The sequence below is a fragment of the Silene latifolia genome, chromosome 3, assembly GCF_048544455.1.
Source record: "Silene latifolia isolate original U9 population chromosome 3, ASM4854445v1, whole genome shotgun sequence".
Lineage (NCBI taxonomy): Eukaryota > Viridiplantae > Streptophyta > Magnoliopsida > Caryophyllales > Caryophyllaceae > Silene > Silene latifolia.
Window position 1 is genome coordinate 126,488,609 of NC_133528.1, and position 16,512 is coordinate 126,505,120.

Genomic DNA, 16,512 nt, shown 5'->3' on the forward strand with positions numbered 1-16,512 from the left:
TTTGACAGCATGAAAGAAAGGTACGTCTAACTAGTCATGATCTTACAGGCAAGGCCATGAGCGATCTTATTAAACAGCCTAGGTACATAACTAAAAGTTAAACAATGAAAGGAAGTACTAAGATAAATGATATCATTAAGGATCGTTTTAATGAGATGATGAGGCCAGTCGATATCAGCAAAGAACGCAACAATAGGGAGGCAATCCGAAGAAACCTCCAAATGCCATAGCTTGTGCTTCACCGCCCAAGAAAGGACTTCCCGAGTTCCGAGAGCTTCCGCCTGTAGAGGAGTTTCAGCCTTCAGCACTTTACCTGTTTCAAAAAGGATATCTCCAGCAACCGAGAACACAACCCACCATATCCCCGCTTTATCCCTAGATTTCCCGCATGCATCAACCATAATCCGTACACAATCACAATTACTCAAAGGTGTTACCAGATGGATCGGCTTACTTTCCCGAACCCACTGCATGTGTTCATCATCCAACGCAAGATTTCTCGTGATTTCAACCCCTGAGAATTCTTTAGCAATCACCCGGTCCGCAGTCCCAACTAATTGCAACCATATCTTTATAATCAAAATTAGGTGGAATTGTTCTCCTTTAAAAACCATTATGTTCCTTACACTCCATAGGGTCCAAATTGTTGCCATGAACTACACCAACCAAACACTACTATGAAGCCTTCTAGAGAGAGAATGAGTGACATTCTAGAGAAATAAACACAAAATCATGAGTGATCAAAATAAAAAGCCCATTCCACAACCGGGCCACCACCAACCACCAAACCCCGCCTACCAGAGACCTTCTGCCCAACCGCATGCTGCCACCCCCACCAGCACCACACCGCTCTCGAATAGTTCTTCTGGAAGCTTCACGCACAATGGCCCTCACCATCAACAAAGATCGAACCCATACCCTGATCTAAACCCATCAACCCTCCCAAACACCAAACAACCACCAGACTCCAACCAAACTTCAACCTCTGCCACCCCGACCTCTTACAGATCTGCTCTTACCAACTCCCTCCTCAATCCCAAAATCAATAACACCTCCTTCACAAAATTCCCTATCTTCTCACCTACTCCGGGCAAAACCGCTACCAGGCGTGAACCCGCAATTGATCTACCACCACAGGTTCTTTCATCAATCTGTTCCAAATGGGAAAATTCCCTAATCATCAAATTAACCGGAAAATCAATCGATTCTGCACATCTCGCCACCTCTATAAGAAATCTATGGAATTGTAAGAGTAATTTACATTTAATTGGGCTTGGAAAAGGCTTTTATTCGTGCAAAATTGAATCTGTCTCGGACCTTACCCGAATTAAGGAGAACGGGCCATGGTTTGTTCAAGGCAACTACCTCCATGTTCAACCATGGACTCCCAATTTCCAGCCTTCAACTGCATCTATCACCTCTATCCCTACTTGGTTAATTTTATCCGAGCTCCCAATTGAATACCATCGTGTGGATATCCTCAAAGCTATTGGAAACTCCATTGGGATCTTCATTAAACATGACCCAAATGGTCTCTACAGAAACAACGCGCGGTTTGCTCGGATTTCTGTCCATTTGAATCAATCGAAACCAATCCCGGAATCAGTTTGGCTTGGAAATTTCCGACAGGAAATCAAATTGGCGGAAAAACAAATTTATTGTCAAACTTGTCATGGATTCTACAAAGGGCTTTGTTCGAGTACTGCGGAAAATGGAAATTTGGCATCACCTGTGAAAACCGAGTCTCACGTGCCTTCTACTGTTGTTTCTGCAACTGATTGTGACAAGCCCCTGTCTTCCTCTGATGTTTGGAGCATAGTACCTTACAAAGTCCAAGGTATGCTTCCTTCAACCCCACCTCTGCCTACTTTTGTCCCCACAACTTTAAAAAATTGCCCTCCTTGTGATAGTAACTTTTCTGACTCTAACCATAAAACCCCCCTTCCCAACCCAAAAATTTACCTTGACTAACTTTTTAGACTACCACCTATCTCCTCCCTTTTTTCACAGTCCCCTGCTATCCCCTTTTTCCCCTCCTCCCTCTTAAAAAAGACTCAACCCACATCTCCAGAAACGCCCCTCCAAGAAAAAGAAAATGACACCCCCATCCTCCCCTCCACATCAAAACACTCCCTACTTAACCCTAACCATTCCCTCCTCCTACCTCCCGCCAACCCCGTTATTCAAACCAACCCCCTGCCCAACCCGAACCTTTCTAAAACTCCTTCCTTTTCCCCTGGATGTGACTCCCGAGGCTTACTTCCAACCCCCAACCCTCACCCTACCCGAACTACAAATCAACAACAACACCTTCACCCAAGAACATCGCCTCGTCTCGCCTCAGGCAACCGTCTCCAACCTTCGAGCCATTCTCGCAAACCCGCTAAATCCTCCTCAGTCTTGCCACAACATTTGTCTCATCAACACCAATTCAATGTCGGGCTGTCTTCAACCAGCCCACCTGCCGGACCTATTGGACCTACCATGTAACACCCCCATACTCCAAGTGCCTTACCAGGACCACTCAGGTATGAAGATATTACCATCTCGGTTACCCGAGGCAATGATAATCAAATAAACAATAAAGAAACAACGTTTAAATAGAAATACTTAGTGAAGGGTTACAATTCTCGAAACCAAAACCAAAAGTATAATACATGTTCTCAAACCGATCATTTCATCGTTCTAATCGAAATGTAAAGGAACTACTAAGCTACAAATGGAAGACTTCTATCATCATATCGTGGCAATCCCAGCTATCCCAAAGACTCATCTCATACCGCTCAATATCTCGCTCACCATCCCCGAATGGATCACCGCAGTTTACAAAACAACAACCGGGTCGAGTACTAATCACACAACTCAATATATATCAACAATAAGATAAACAGACGACTTAAGCGTCACACACACAACCACACCAATTCCAATCATCTCAATCACCGATCGTCCTTTGGACCGGACCCGCCGATGGGGGACCGCACCGTACCCACCAAATCCCCGCTCCTCATAATGAGCGATAACCCTGTCCATTAATGTGCACATTCCTTCTGTGGCGGGTTCCACAGAAGGCGAAACTAGGGCGTGAAGCCACTCCCGCAAGTGACCCCACTCAGCCGAGGACACGCCTCGAGGACCATAGACCACAATCACAATCACAATCACAACCGTCACAATACAATTACTATATCAAACAATCACTCTCAACACATCAACAATCATCCCATTATGGGACTAATACTGAGTAGGAAATCCTACCTGGAAAGCACACTATCAGACGGTCTCTCTATCTTCGTATCAAAAAGCTTCCTCTACGAAACCTCCTCCTATCATACAACATACAAATGCTACCAAATCACATACTACTCAAAAACCCCCAAATCCCTATATTAGGGTTTAACCAAATCAAAGGAAGGACAACAAAAAGGGTACATAGATCTTACCCTCGACGCAAGGATCTCAACGGTATATCAAACGATGAAAAACGACCTTCCAAACTCCGGGAATTGCTAACAATGCGATTAAGATGATGAACGTACTTGCTTTCTCTCTTAAACAGTAAATTAGGTTTTGCAAAAGTGTTTAGAATGATGACGGAAAAAGGTTATATATCTTAATCGCATAATTAACAAAACCCGAGAAAACTCCCCGTAAAACCGGCTACTCGATCGAGTATCTAAGGTACTCGATCGAGTACCCCCTTACTCGATCGAGTATCCTAGCTACTCGATCGAGTACCCAACAGGTCAGAAACTATTTTAAAACGCAACTTACCCTTACTCGACAGAGTAAAGGCCTACTCGATAGAGTACCCAAAGACTCATAAATACGGAGTATTACAGTCTTCCCTCCTTAAAAAGAACTTCGTCTCCGAAGTTCAAACCACTACTAAACAAAGGTACTCCCATAACACTCCCGACTCAACAACCAAAACAAAATTCAACATAAAACATGTTACTAACCCAACTCATCCCGACAAACATACCGACACAACATACAAAAAGGGTATAAAACTCTTAAAAACTGTTCGCGATCATCTCCTACCCTCCCTAAAAGAAACAAGGTTACGTCCCCGTAACTACACATACCTGATCAAAAAGAAAATGGTAACGCTCTTTCATAGCTTCCTCTGGCTCCCATGTAGCTTCCTCGGTCTCGTGGTTAGACCAAAGGATCTTAAGCAAAACTGTCTCGCCACTCCTAGTCTTCCTAACCTTTCGGTCAAGAATCTGCTTAGGCACCTCAAGATATGATAAGGACTCATCTAGCTCTAAGCTCTCTGCCTCTAATACATGTGACGGGTCACTCACATACTTCCGCAGTTGCGATACATGAAACACATTATGCACTCTCTCTAGTGCAGCTGGTAAAGCCAGACGATATGCAACTTCCCCAACTCGCTCTAAGATCTCATAAGGCCCGATGAACTTCTGACTTAGCTTGCCTTTCTTCCCAAATCTCATAACCCCACGCATAGGAGACACTTTCAAAAGAACCTTATCCCCAACTTGAAACTCTATGTCTCGGCGATGTAGATCTGCATAACTCTTTTGCCTATCCTGAGCTGCTCTCATCCTTTCCCTGATCATCCTAATCTGTTCCACCATCTCATGCACCATCTCTGGTCCTAAAACCACCTTTGCCTCAAAGACTATCGTCCCAAACAAATCGGACTCCTACATCTCCTCCCATACAAAGCCTCAAATGGTGCCATACCAATACTAGTGTGATATATTTGTTATTGTAAGAAAATTCTATCAAGTCCACCTCTGTTCCCGCCTACCACCAAAATCCATCACACAAGCTCGCAACATATCCTCAAGAGTCTTGATTGTTCTCTCGGTCTGTCCATCATCGTCGCAGGATGAAACATTTGTACTCATCTTCAAAGTTGTTCCCAACGATTCCTGCAACTCTTTCCAAAACCTTGATATAAATCTCGCATCTCTGTCAGACACTATGTCCTTAGGGACTCCATGTAACTTAAGCACGTTCTTTCGATAGGCCACAGCCAATTGTGCCTTAGTCCATGTATCTTTCATTGGAACAAAGTGAGCTGACTTGGTCAGTCGATCCACTATTACCCAAATCATGTTGTTACCTTGTTGACTCTTTGGCAAACCCACAATAAAATCCATGGAAATGGATTCCCACTTCCACTCAGGTACCTCTAAAGACTGAATCTTACCTTGTGGTCGTCTTTGTTCCCCTTTAACTCTTTGGCATGTCAAACAACGGGACACAAACTCAGCTGTCTCTTTCTTCATCCCAGGCCACCAAAATGTTTTCTTCAAATCTTTATATAGCTTGTCACCACCTGGACGTACTGAATATGGTGTACAATGCGCCTCTGTCATGATTGTCTTTTTCAACTCCTCATCATTAGGGACACACCACCTACTATCGAACCTCAAACTACCATCTGTGTGAATGGAGAATCGAGACACTGTCCCTTTCTCTACTCCAGCTCTCCACTCAACTATCTTAGGATCCAACGCCTGCTTACCTCGAATGTCATCATAAAACTCAAGATGCACTGTCATATCACCCATGGCATCTTCTTTCTGCATCATATGTATCCCAAACCTCGCTACCTCATCTCTCAGCCTCATCAAATATAGAGCTGTACACAGAGAATGTACACTCTTCCTACTTAAAGCATCAGCAACTACATTGGCCTTCCCTTCATGGTAGATAATTTCCATGTCATAATCGCCAATCAACTCCATCCACCTCCTCTGTCTCATGTTCAACTCCTTTTGAGTGAAAATGTACTTGAGACTCTTGTGATCAGAAAATACCTTAAAGATTTCTCCATAAAGGTAATGTCTCCATATCTTGAGAGCAAACACCATTGCACCCAACTCCAGGTCCTGAGTAGGGTAGTTCTCCTCATAAGGCTTCAATTGCCTATAAGCATAGGCAATCACTTTACCATTCTGCATCAACACACATCCCAACCCATTCTTTGAAGCATCTGTATAAACCTCAAAGTTCTCAATCCCTTCAGGCAATGCTAAGATAGGAGCTGTGGTCAAACGCTCCTTTAATGTCTGGAACGCCGTCTCACAACTCTTATCCCAACGAAACCTGTTCTCTTTTCTCATCAACGCTGTCATAGGTCTAGCTATCTTGGAGAAATCTTTCACGAACCGTCTGTAGTATCCGGCTAAACCCAAGAAACTCCTAATCTCAAAGAACATTCTTTGGTGCTTCCCACTTTGTCACCGCCTCAATCTTCGCCGGATCCTGACCACTCCCTCCTTAGAGATCACATGCCCGGAAAAGCAACTTTCTCTAACCAGAACTCACACTTGGACAGCTTAACATACAACTCATGCTCCCTCAAAGTTTGCAACATGATCCTCAGATGCTCCTCATGCTCCTCCTTAGTCTTAGAATAGATTAAGATGTCATCGATAAATACCACCACAAACCGGTCCAAAAGCGTCTCAAGACTCGTTCATCAAATCCATAAACACAAATAGGTGCATTAGATAACCCAAACGGCATCACTACATACTCATAATGGCCATACCTCGACGTGAAAGCTGTCTTTGGTATGTCCACCTCTCTAATCTTCACCTGATGGTACCCCGACCTCAAATCAACCTTGGAAAAGACCGATGCACCACTCAACTGATCAAACAGGTCATCTATCCTTGGCAAAGGATACTTGTTCTTCACCGTCACTCGGTTCGGCTCAGCTCCCCGTAATCTATGCACAACCTCAAACTCCCATCTTTCTTCTTCACGAAAAGAACGGGTGCTCCCCACGGCGATACACTTGGTCTAATGTATCCCTTCTCTATCGATCATCTAATGTTTCGAGCTCCTCCATCTCCTTAGGACCCATCCGGCACGGTGCCTTAGAGATTGGCCCCGTCCTCGGTTTCAACTCAACGGTGAAATCTATCTCCCTCTTTGGTGGCAACCCCGGAATCTCCTCGGAAAAACATCGCAAACTCTCCCACCACCGGTATCTCGATCAATCGTCGGACTCTATCCGGTCATCTCTCACATGGCACAAGATCAAAGGACATCCCTTCCTCGGATAAGACTTCAAGGTGACAGCTGCAATCAACTTAACTTTGGGTTTGACTAGAAACCCACGATAAGACACACTAACGCCCTTAGGACCTCTTAAAGACACTTTCTTTTGATGACAGTCTATCTTAGCTTTATACTTTCCTAACCAATCCATCCCGACTATCATCTCAAAACCGTCAAAGGAAACTCTAGCAAGTCTCTAGGGGTAGATCAACTTGCCCAACTATCATAGATACATCTCTAAACAACCTCCCACATGATACGGACTCACCCGAAGGTATAAAAACTTGCTCACTAACAGACTCATATACCCTCAAACCCAACCGTTTAACATGACTTGAAGATAAAACGACCGAGAAGCCCCGAATCAAACAAAACAAAGGTATGAGTACCATTAACAAGGAAAGTACCAGTGATAACGTGTGCATCCTCCTCAGCTGCTTTCTTCTCCATCATGAATAACTTCCATTGGTCTTGTCCACCTCCATGGACAAGAGATCGAAGTGAAGTGGTCGGCTTAGCACCGACCCTTGATTGTTGTTGTTGTTCGTTGGTGGTTTCTGATAAGAATTACCGCCGTTGCGGTTGCCTCCACTCTGGTAACTCGGACTTCCCCGGTTTGGCCATGACCAGCCCGGTCTATTGCTCGCATGGCTCGCGCAGGTCTCCGGAAAGTTCCGGTGCACTTGTGCACTCATGTCTCTTGTGGCCTACACCACCACGGCTATAGCAGGTCACTCCCCAACTACCACTAACACTTCCACGGCCACGCCCAAAGGAAGCCCCAAAGAATGAACCCCGACCCTTAAGAAAACCCCTTAGATCGATTGTGGTTGCCTTTCTTGTGATTAGATTGGCCACCACCCTCGCTCTCGGACTTCCTTTTCTCACCACCTGACCTCTCCTAAGCCATCTCCACCAACCTCTCAGCTCTCCCAGCCCTCTCATAAGCTTCCTTAACATCATAAGGACTCCCACGGGTAACTTATCCATAATCTTAGGGGTCAACCCTCTCTCAAACCTCAACGCCAAATTCTCCTCACTCAAACCCATATCCTCAAAGATACCTAGACTTGTCATTGAACCGCCTGTAGTACTCGGCCACAGACATCTCGGCGGTCATCTTAAAACTGTCAAACTCTTCTCTCAACTTACTCCTCACATGCTCCGCACGAACTCCTTTCTCACGACCCTACGAAACTCCTCCCAAGGTATAGCGGGTAAACCTTGGTTTGTATATATCTCCTTAGCACTCACTTTCACCGTATCCCACCACTTGCATTTGCCGCCTCTCTCGGATAGAACGCAGCTTGTTCCACCTCATCTCATCGGTGAAGTGAACCAAATCTAATATGTTCTCCATCTCTCTAAGCCAACTATCAAGAAGGTTAGGCTCCCCAACTCCCTTATACTCTTTCGGGTTAAACCTCGCTATATAGAGGCTGATTTTAGAATGATCAACCTCCTTCTCCTTATCCTTATCCTTATCTTTTACCACAGTCTTTAAAGCCTCAGTAAGAGCATCCTGATGCTCCAACATCTTAACGATGTCATCCATGGTCATAAGCTCAGCTCTCGCATACAACGCATTCTTATTGGGCGGCATCTTGAAACTATAACAGAAAAAGGGGTGGATATAAACATACGCGCCAAAACCTCAAAACAAGAAAACACGCTGCCCAGACCCTACTCGATCGAGTTCCCAAACATACTCGATCGAGTAACGGGCTACTCGATCGAGTGCCCGACATACTCGATCGAGTGCCCCAACATCAGACCCCAAACAGGCCTTCTGATCTCTAACATACTCGACCGAGTAGCTAGGCTACTCGATCGAGTGACCCCCTACTCGATCGAGTGCCCGAGGTACTCGATCGAGTGCCCAAAAACACGATTCTGGACTCAAAATCGTCAAAAACCCACCCGATCAAGTCAGTCCCACTCGATCGAGTCATGCTAACTCAGAAACGCTACCCGCATGCTATGTCATAAGCTAACATGCTAAAACTTCATAAAATCAACGTTATAACATAACTAAACATACAATGCTACGCATCTTTTCATACGATTCTCGAAATCATTATATCATGTTATTAAACGCCACATTGTAAACATCCAACATGTTTTCATTCCAACAACAAGTCTACATATATCATCAACCTTTCCTTCATATTCTCAGCTTTCTACTTCTCCAACAGTGACACACACTTCATCACATTCACACACAAGTTAACCAAACAACACATACGACCTTGACATACACCCCCCATGTGACCGGTTCAAAATTGTAGGGCGAGTTCGCGACTTCAGGACGTCTCCCAAGCCTTTGCATTAGCTCCTACAACCTTTACCCCGGGTTCTTTTTAATTTACTCCCTATGTTCATTAGGTTCATTGGTTACAGGTTTCAGGATCGTCGCTCTGATACCATTTTGTAACACCCCCATACTCCAAGTGCCTTACCAGGACCACTCAGGTATGAAGATATTACCATCTCGGTCACCCGAGGCAATGATAATCAAATAAACAATAAAGAAACAACGTTTAAATAGAAATACTTAGTGAAGGGTTATAATTCTCGAAACCAAAACCAAAAGTATAATACATGTTCTCAAACTGACTGTTTACTGTTCTAACTGAAATGTAAAGGAACTACTAAGCTACAGTGGACGACTTCTATCATCATATCGTGGCAATCTCAGCTATCCCAGTACTCATCTCATACCTGCTCAATATCGCTCACCATCCCCGAATGGATCACCGCAGTTTACAAAACAACAACCGGGTCGACTAATCACACAACTCAATATATATCAACAATAAGATAAAGCATGAGCCTTAATCACACACACAACCACACCAATTCCAATCATCTCAATCACCGATCGTCCTTTGGACCAGCCCTGCCAGTGGGGGACCGCAGCCGTACCCACCAAATCCCCGCTCCTCATAATGAGCGATAACCCTGTCCATTAATGTGCACATCCCTTCTGTGGCGGGTTCCACAGAAGGCGAAACTAGGGCGTGAAGCCACTCCCGCAAGTGACCTCACTCAGCCGAGGACACGCCTCGAGGACCATAGACCACAATCACAATCACAATCACAACCGTCACAATACAATTACTATATCAAACAATCACTCTCAACACATCAACAATCATCCCATTATGGGACTAATACTGAGTAGGAAATCCTACCTGGAAAGCACACTATCGACGGTCTCTCTTCCGTATCAAAAAGCTTCTCTACGAAACCTCCTCCTATCATACAACATACAAATGCTACCAAATCACATACTACTCAAAAACCCCCAAATCCCTATATTAGGGTTTAAACAAATCAAAGGAAGGACAACAAAAAGGGTACATAGATCTTAACCTCGACGCAAGGATCTCAACGGTATATCAAACGATGAAAACCGACCTTCCAAACTCCGGGAATTGCTAACAATGCGATTAAGATGATGAACGTACTTGCTTTCTCTCTTAAACAGTAAATTAGGTTTTGAAAAAGTGTTTAGAATGATGACGGAAAAAGGTTATATATCTTAATCGCATAATTAACAAAACCCGAGAAAACTCCCCGTAAAACCGGCTACTCGATCGAGTATCTAAGGTACTCGATCGAGTACCCCCTTACTCGATCGAGTATCCTAGCTACTCGATCGAGTACCCAACAGGTCAGAAACTATTTTAAAACGCAATTTACCCTTACTCGACAGAGTAAGGCCTACTCGATAGAGTACCCAAAGACTCATAAATACGGAGTATTACATACCAACCCTACCTCCGGTCCTAAAATGCTTCTTGATGTGGTTCCTCAGGGAGTGGCATGTACTCCATCCCACTCTGGTGGTACCGCCGGAACTTCAATTCCTCTTGGACCCTACACCCACCTTGCCTCGATTGAGGAGAATTTATCTATTGAGTTCGACATCCAAGGATCTTCGAACCGCGAGCTATTCGAATTCTATGGTAGCCTTTCGAACTGCAACACGACTGAATGCTCTGGAAGTGTGGGTCAGTTGGGACCTTGTCCCGGACTCGGACTACCGCGAACTCCTTCTAACCATCTCGGGAGTGAACCACAGCCCGCTCAAAGATTGCCAAAACCACGTTCCAGGCGTGGCAGAGGCTGTGGGTCAACAACCAGGCCTGGATAACCAGCCCAACCCGTTCCTCCTTCCCTCCAACATGAATATCTTGTATTGGAATTGTTGAGGCATTGCTAGACCCTCTTTCCGAATCCATTTATCTTACCTCATCAATGCTCATAACCCGACTATTGTTATTCTCTCCGAGACCAGAGTCCGCTCTCCCAACTCCCTGGTCATTGTGCGTAGACTCCCTTTTGACTCTTTCGAGATTCTGGACCCGGTGGGGTTCACTGGTGGCATCATCATCCTTTGGAATGCGGGAAAGGCAACCGTCTCTCTCCTGAACAAAACTGACCAATTGATCAATGTGCAGGTCCAGGTACCTAATAACTCCTTTACTTTCTTATTGTCTGCAATTTATGCGAGTCCAAAATTTATATTTAGGAAAACTTTGTGGCTTGACCTTATCAACATTTCGGCCAATCATGATCTCCCTTGGGTTTGCTTAGGTGACTTTAATGAAGTAACATGTAGTGCTGATAAGATTGGGGGCCGGGGTGTTAAGCTGAACAGAGTGAACCTCTTCAAGTCTTCCCTTGATTCTTGCAATTTAATTGACATTGGTTTTTCGGGACCCAAATTCACTTGGACGAATAGACGGCGTACTAATCCTATTTTAGAACGACTGGACCGGGTACGGGTTAATCAGGCTTGGTTGGATCACTACCCGAACTCCCACAATTACCACCTGACTCGCCTCTCCTATGACCATTGCCCTATCATGCTCAAGACGACCCTCCCTCACCACCCTGCAAATAAGTCCTTTAAATTCGAAACCTTTTGGACGTGCGAACCGTCCTTTTACCCCCTCGTTGCCAACACTTGGCCTTCCCTCTCTGACGGTATCCCGTCCAAACTCGTTAACCTGAGTCTGACTATTACCGACTGAGCTAATGTGATCTTTGGCAACCTCCCCAATAGGAAACGTAGACTTTCCTCCCGCCTTCTCGGGGTTCAACGCAACCTGTGCACTAGCCCCAACTCGGATTTCCTCCTGAATCTTAATTATTCCCTCACCCAGGAACTTAATTGCATCCTTGACCTCGAGCAATTTTATTGGAAAGACCGCTCCCGCATCAGTTGGCTTACTGATGGCGACCGTAACACTTCCTTCTTCCAGAAATCTGTTACTCTTAGGAGAAGCTTCAACCGCATCCTCTCTCTTACCAACAATGTTGGACTCGTAATCACGGGCCACGATGCCCTGAATACCCACATCACCAATTATTTTCTTAATTTGTTCACTACTGGCAAAGGTGTTGCTTACCTTGCCCCACCTGTTCACCACTCCCATCCTAGACCCCCCCTTCACCACTGATTTCCAGATCCCCTCTGCCGAAGAAATCTGCGCTGCTCTCTTCTCCCTCGGCTCCAGTAAGGCTCCTGGGCCTAACGGTTTTCATGCTGGCTTCTTCAAGAGATGCTGGGACATAATCAAATCCGACTTTATTCCCTTCATCCAAAACATCTTCCACTCCAAAACCATCCCCGTTGCCATCAATTTGACTTCCATCTCCTTCATCCCAAAGATCCCCTCCCCACAATCTATTACTAATTTCCGACCCATCAATCTTTGTAACACCACCTACAAGATCGTCACTAAGATCATTGTTAACCAACTTAAGCCTTTTATGCACTCTCTGATTTCTCCTAACCAAGGGAGCTCCATTCCTGGAAGAGGAACCGATACTAACTTCATCATCGCCTCTGAGATCCTCCATTCCATGCACGTCTCTAAAAGTAAGATTGACTGGTTTGCCCTTAAACTCGATCTTGAAAAGGCTTTCGACAGACTTGAGTGGGACTTCGTCAGATCCTGCCTTATCTCGGTCAACATTGACCCTGAAACTATCTCTCTCATTATGAGTTGCATTTCCACGGCCTCTGCTTTTGTGACCTTCAATGGCACGCCTCTTGATACCTTCTCCCCCACTCGTGGAATTAGGCAAGGTGACCCTCTCTCCCCCTACCTTTTTATAATTTGCATGGAAGCCCTCTCCCGTCTCATCCATCAAGCCTGCAACAACAATGAGTGGACCCCGTTTCCCCTAGGGAAAGGTGGAGTCTCTTTCTCTCATCTTCTCTTTGCCGACGATATCTTGGTCTTCGGCAGAACCTCCGAGAGAAATTTGTGTGCCCTCCAAGACACCATCCTCTCCTTCTGTTCAAGCTCTGGTCAAAAGATCAACTGCTCCAAAAGTAAAATCATCTTCTCCAAACACACCCCCCCTTCTGAGGCCGCTCTCTTTGAAGACGCCCTGGACATTAAGAGAGCCAACAACCTTGGCACTTATCTTGGCTTCCCCCTACTTGGTAGAAAACCTAAGCGATCTGATTTACACTACATCTTGGATAACATACAGTCTAAACTTGCCACTTGGAAGTCTAGGTTTCTGTCTAGAGCCGGTAGGTTATGCCTGATCAAATCCACCATTAATGCTATTCCCAACCATGCGATGCAATGCATTCGCCTCACTTCCTCCATTCTCCGCGACATTGACAAGACTACTAGGAGCTTCCTTTGGTCAAGCCAGTCCGCCAACAAATTACATCTTGCAAACTGGGACCTTGTCACCCTCCCCCTCTCTATGGGCGGTCTTGGAATTAAAGTCGTTGAGCCCCTTAATGATGCCCTCTCAACTATGCTCAGTTCTACCATCCTCCTCAACCACTCCTCCACTTCCGCTAAGGCCATCCGCAGTAAGTATTGTACTCCTTCCCATCGCTCCTTCTCTCGAGGTTCCCATATTTGAAAGAACGTTGGAAAAGGGTGGAACATTCTTAAAGACCACCTCTCTTGGTCCATTAGAGACGGCTCCACCATCAGCCTTTGGGATGACCCTTGGCTTGACCTTGGTCCTCTCAGAACCCACGTTCTAGGCCCCCTTAACTCTTCTTCCTCCAACGCTAAACTTTGCTCTATTATCTCCAATGGAGTTTGGGCCCTCGACTCCCTTGATTTCGTCCTCCCCGGTTACATCACCAATAGCATTCTTTTCATCCCCATCCCGATTACTCCTAGACCTGATACCCTTTCCACCTCCCTTGCCCCCAAAGGCAAGTTCTCTATCAGTGACGCTTATGCTTCCCTGTGCCGTCCCCCCCACACCCTCACCCTTTCCCCTTCCCTGATAACCTGAACTGGCTCTGGGACCTCCCAACCCAACCTCGAATCAAAGTCTTCCTCTGGCTTGTGTGGTGGAACAAATTACCGCATAAGGCTTCCCTTTTTGGTAAAAACATCTTGCCCTGTTCGTCCTGCTCCCTGTGTCCTAACCCCTCTATTCTCGAGACCACTCTCCACGCCCTTCGTGATTGTAGCTTTGCCTCCCACTCTTGGTCTATCCTTAATGTCTCTGACTCCTTTTTCACTGCTGACCTTCACCACTGGATCTATGACAACTGCACTTCCCAATCCCGTAGTTGGATTACTCTTTTCACCTTCGTCCTCTGGCGCCTTTGGCTGCGTCGCTGTGACTTAACCTTCTCCCCGTCCGCATCCACCTCTCCCTCCCCTTCCACCTTCTGTGCCTCGGTCGCCTCCCAATCCTTTGCCTGGACCCGTGTCTCTAACCGTCCTCTCACTGCCCCCGTTACGAGTTCCACCCACCTTGATGCCTTTAGCTACCCTTTGAGCTGGGCCCCTCCGCCGCTTGGTTGGTTTAAAACCAACGTTGACGCGGCCTTTTCCCCCTCCTATTCCGTAGCTAGCCTGGGGTGTGTTATCAGAGACGGTCTTGGTTCCTGGGTTTTAGGTTGGTCAACCCGCTTCTTTGGTCCTAACCCTTACCTTTGTGAGGTACTTGCCATTCGAGATGGGATTTTACGCTCTAGAGTCCTTGTGAATAATGTCTTGATCGCCTTTGACTGTCTTGATGCGGTTACATCAATTTTATGCACCTCTGCCCCTTGTGGACCGTTTACTAACATTATTCTTGAGTGTAGGACCCTCTTGCAGGACTACCCGCATTTGAAGCTTATATTTGAGAAGAGATCGGCCAACCGTGTCGCTGATGCCATTGCCCGCCACTCCATTAGAGACTCTAGTACTTTGTCGGGTTATTTTGAGTGGGATCACCCCCCTCCTTTTGTTGTAGACCTTTGTACTTTAGACTCTGTTTTGGCCTGTGCGCCTCTTTTCCCTGACCCGCCCCCGTGATGTACTCTTAACTCGGTTTGTGTTTATTTATATAATGCTCCTTTCTTCCAAAAAAAAAAATTGTTGCCATGAACCGCACAATTCGCATCTCTACATCATGAAGTTTGCCCAAATAATTGACCCAATTGATGATCCATTGACCCAGGCTCAAATTCTCTCCTTCACCAACCCTTATCCCTAGATCAGTACAAGTCCAAACCCTTTTAGCCACCTGACAGTCCCGAAAAAGGTGCTCCATAAATTCCAAATTCATCTCATCCTTGTAACAAAATTAGTAGATCGATGAGAAATGTGTATGCTAATCTTGGAAATAAAGTACTTCGAATATTAGTAGATCGATGAGAAATGTGTATGCTAACTTTGATTTTTCATACATGTCATTCTCTTTATTCTGTATTCTCCATTATCCTAAGTTTAGTTTCCGTAAGAATATTAGCAATATGCAGCGTTTGCTCATGTAAAAGGGGGAAAGAAATGGCCATTGACGGACTCAGCGACTTGAAAAGAGGAAACCGTTGGGTCGGAGTTTGGTGAACCAACCGGTCATATATTAACCTAGGTCTCAAAATCTAATATCTACAAAGGTTTCTTGCAAAAAAATTATTTACAAAGGCAATGAGAAGAACTAAATAATTATCTACAAAGTCATTTTTCCATAAATTTATTGTCACTAGTTAAGATTTCATTTATCTTTTTTTACACTTGTACAAATTGGTAACACATTTGAAGTAGAAATATATTATATTCGTATCTATTATGATAAATACAATAAATATTACTCCATATCATCTTATACAAGAGCCACGAAGTGATTTATCTTGCGAACACATTCATTTATCTTACTTGGATTTACGATTATACTAGAAGGACAGCAGTTGGAAGAACGGTGGCATGGCATGTTCGGTTGCGCGTCACTTTGGCGGACCAAATCTACGTTACGTCATTCATGCCATAATCGTATCTTCGTCTTGTTTTTCTATTTCATTTTTGTCTTTGACCTTCGGAAAATAAATTGATAATTTGTGAGACTCATTAAAATGTCAACTGCAAAAATTAATTTACTCCACGTGATACAAGCACAAGGGTTTGACATCGATATACCATACGACAACTACATACAAGCTTAATAAAAATAAACAATTTTAAG